Source organism: Frankliniella occidentalis, unplaced genomic scaffold (assembly GCF_000697945.3).
Source record: "Frankliniella occidentalis isolate FOCC.00 unplaced genomic scaffold, Focc_3.1 Scaffold12, whole genome shotgun sequence".
NCBI lineage: Eukaryota > Metazoa > Arthropoda > Insecta > Thysanoptera > Thripidae > Frankliniella > Frankliniella occidentalis.
The window spans coordinates 1,420,807-1,423,850 of record NW_026267142.1 but is presented as its reverse complement, the minus strand read 5'-3'; the positions used below and the strand labels follow the sequence as shown (position 1 = coordinate 1,423,850).

Genomic DNA, 3,044 nt, shown 5'->3' with positions numbered 1-3,044 from the left:
CCCCCAACTCCGGACGCAGGTGTGAAGGATGCGATGCAGCGCGGCCCGCCTTCCCTTTGCCCCAATTTCCGGACAATAAATCTCTACGAACCCCAGAGCCGATCTCTCTCTCCTCCGCTGGGCCCGCCGGCCCCGCCTCGCCCCGCCTCGCCCCGCCTCGCCCCGCCTCGCCCCGAGCTCTGAGCGCCGCGCAGAGCACCAAGTTACTTCTGATCCCACACCTCCCCGCCTATCGAGGGCGCACGTCGACATTTATGTTATGCGCACACTTATTTATTGGTTTTAAAATGTTTCTAGGAATGCTTTCACGCAGGAAGGACACCCCGACGCCGACGCCTGGTCATAGGCCACTAGGCCAACAGAATGGACACAAATTTAAATAATCCGGAATAATCAAACATAATTCAACCCGCGAAGTTAAATAATAATTTCATCTGTATTGGTTTCTGGTTACTATCTGATTTACTAGCTTGGGAGCTTGGTGTACAATATTGAGACCTTACATGTATCCTAACGGTCATCATTTGTCTCAATATTCAAATACATTTGGACCCATAGGCTAAAAATAAAAAATTGATGTTTAAAACGAAAAAGACGAAAAAAACCACAGAGGGGTCAAATGACCCGGCGCGGCATCAGAACCCGGCCGTTCTAGAGTTAACAAATTGACCGCTCAAATGATAGAAAATGCGAGTTGATGGCTACGATTCCTCTCTAGGGCGCGCAATGAAGAAACCATGAAGCCCGGGGAGACGTACCCTCCGCACATCATCCTCCTCGCTCCAAAACCATCAAGCGGCGTCACTCAGGTGAAAGGACCTCTCTATCACTCTGAAAGTATGAAGAATCACGGTGGGGCGGAGGGGAGGCACACAGAAGGGGAGGGGGTGGTATAAAGAGGGAGAGGGGGTGGAATGAGGAAAAGGGGCAAAGAGAGATCTGTCATTGGCTGGCTAGGCTGGGCGCTGGGCGCTGCACGCCGCACTACCCCGGCACAAGTTGTCATTAGCATGCAGGCTGCTGCGGCCAGCCCAGCCGCTTTATGTGGCCAGCGAGTGCAGTGCCAAACACACGTAACGAGCGAGCCAGCGGGGGTGGGCGCGTGGTAGTCACGGCCCCGCGGCCGGCTGACTGGGCAGGTACGCACATCAGTCAATTTATCAGCGGAGGAAAAGAAATCGGAAGCGGGCGGGGCACATGGGATGGGGCCACAATTATTGGAGAGGGGCGGGGAGAGTTGGTCCGCGAGTCCGCGCTCAGCGGTAACTGGTTTCGCCGTGGTTACGCCCGTCCCTAACAAGGGGACGTTTTCCGTTTTCTGGCAATAGAGTCCAAACTCGCTTATTAAATGTTTCTGACAACCCTACTCTAAACCCAAATGTGTACATAGTACACTCTTCCTTGTGTGTACTTGAAAGCACATACTAGGAAGTGTGTGCCTTGTGCCTGGCATGGAACACAATAGGAAGTGTGTACATGCGTGGCACACATTTAGCGCCACATAGCGTAGCGCTATGGCAAGTAGTGCACACTTCCAAGTGTGTGCCACGCATGTACACACTTCCTAGTGTTTGCCATGCCAGACACACAATTCCTTGTGTGTGCTTTCAAGTTCACACAAGGAAAAGTGTATTATGTAAATACTTGGGTTTGCTGTGTAGACAAAGTTTCACACCGGTTTCAGCTGTCCCGTAGGTTTTTGGAGGTCATTTCAAACAAATTTACAGGAAATCATCCAAAAAAATTTGATCTTAGGTCAAAACTCGGGCATTTAAGCCATATAAAAATTCAAATGTGGGGAAACTTTGAACGGCCATAACTCCGAGAGTATTTGAGCGAAGCGGAGGGATGGCAGGAAACTTGCAAACCTAAATAGTATTTCTGGTTTATTTTGGGTGGGTGACGATCAGATAAGGAAATAAGTGTTGCGGGCTCATTTTAGTCTATTTTCATCGTGATAACTGGTGTTAACACTGTTTTAGGTACTTTTGGGGGACTGGTTGGGCTGTAAGATCATATCCGTCAAATCCAACGACAAATTCAGATTCAGCCAACGTTTTCACAAACGAGCGCAAAGAAAAGCAAATATTTTTTAAGAGCTAAGTGAAATTGTGGAATTTTAGCAAAAGTGACTAAAATAGGCAAAAACAAAACCGTTTAACGGGCAAACTTCAGCAGTATTTGAGACACAGCGGGCTGGTTTTGTACAACAACTATCTTTTGGTAAGATTTTCATTGGGGGGAAAAACTACCCAAATTTACGTGATCTGCGGTAATCCAGGCTTCAAAATAAATGTCAACTTATATCCCATATTGGCGGCAGTACTAAAACTTTCGATCGATTTCCCCAGAAAAGAGTGTTTTCCGTCAAATCAAATATCGTCCGAACTATCTAAAATTTGTATGCAAGATTTATGATGTGGACATGTTTGTGCATACTTGGGGATGAGAAGTTGTGCATAACTATGGCTGCTCGAAATTCTGCGAGTCTTATGCACGACATCAGGGTTCAGTGAGGATAACTCCACTACTCCTTGAAGTTCATTGAGGGGGGCTCACCTCATGGCGATGGCGTAATCCTTAGGGCAGGGCAGTCGTAATCCTCACGCACACACACACGCACACCCACACGCACAAACACACTGACACACACACACACACACGCACGCGCACGCGCACGCGAGGTGGCGGGGGTGTGTGCGGGGCACTCGGTCGCGTCGTGGAGCTCGCTCGTGGAGCTCGCTCGCCGTGTGGCCCCGGTGCTGCTCCACTGCTCCGCTGCTCCGCTGGCTCCGCTGGCCTGGCCCCCCGCCGCGCTACTGCCTGGGTCAGGCGCAGCCCGCGCCGCCCGCGCAGCCCGCGCAGCGCCCCCGGGCCGGGCCGCCTCTGGACGCGCAGCGCCATCTCCCGGCGGCGTGCCGCACCTGGGCATCATTAGCACAAAGGCAAGGGCGATGCAAAACTCGATGTAATATGAACGCCGGGGGAGCCCCCTGACAGACAACAAAGTGGCGGGGCAAGACGAGCACGGCGTCAAATTTCGT

At 51.2% G+C, this 3,044-nt stretch overlaps 1 protein-coding gene across 1 annotated transcript in view; it reads right to left on the bottom strand.

The window, feature by feature from the left end:
• LOC113212619 (uncharacterized) overlaps window positions 1–2,818 on the bottom strand; it is a 180,577-nt gene extending 177,759 nt beyond the window's left edge. Inside the window, exon 1 of the mRNA XM_052263546.1 lies at window positions 2,560–2,818. The gene's annotated coding sequence lies outside the window, so the exon portion shown is untranslated. The remainder of the gene's footprint in view (window positions 1–2,559) is intronic.
• Window positions 2,819–3,044: the final 226 nt, after the last annotated feature.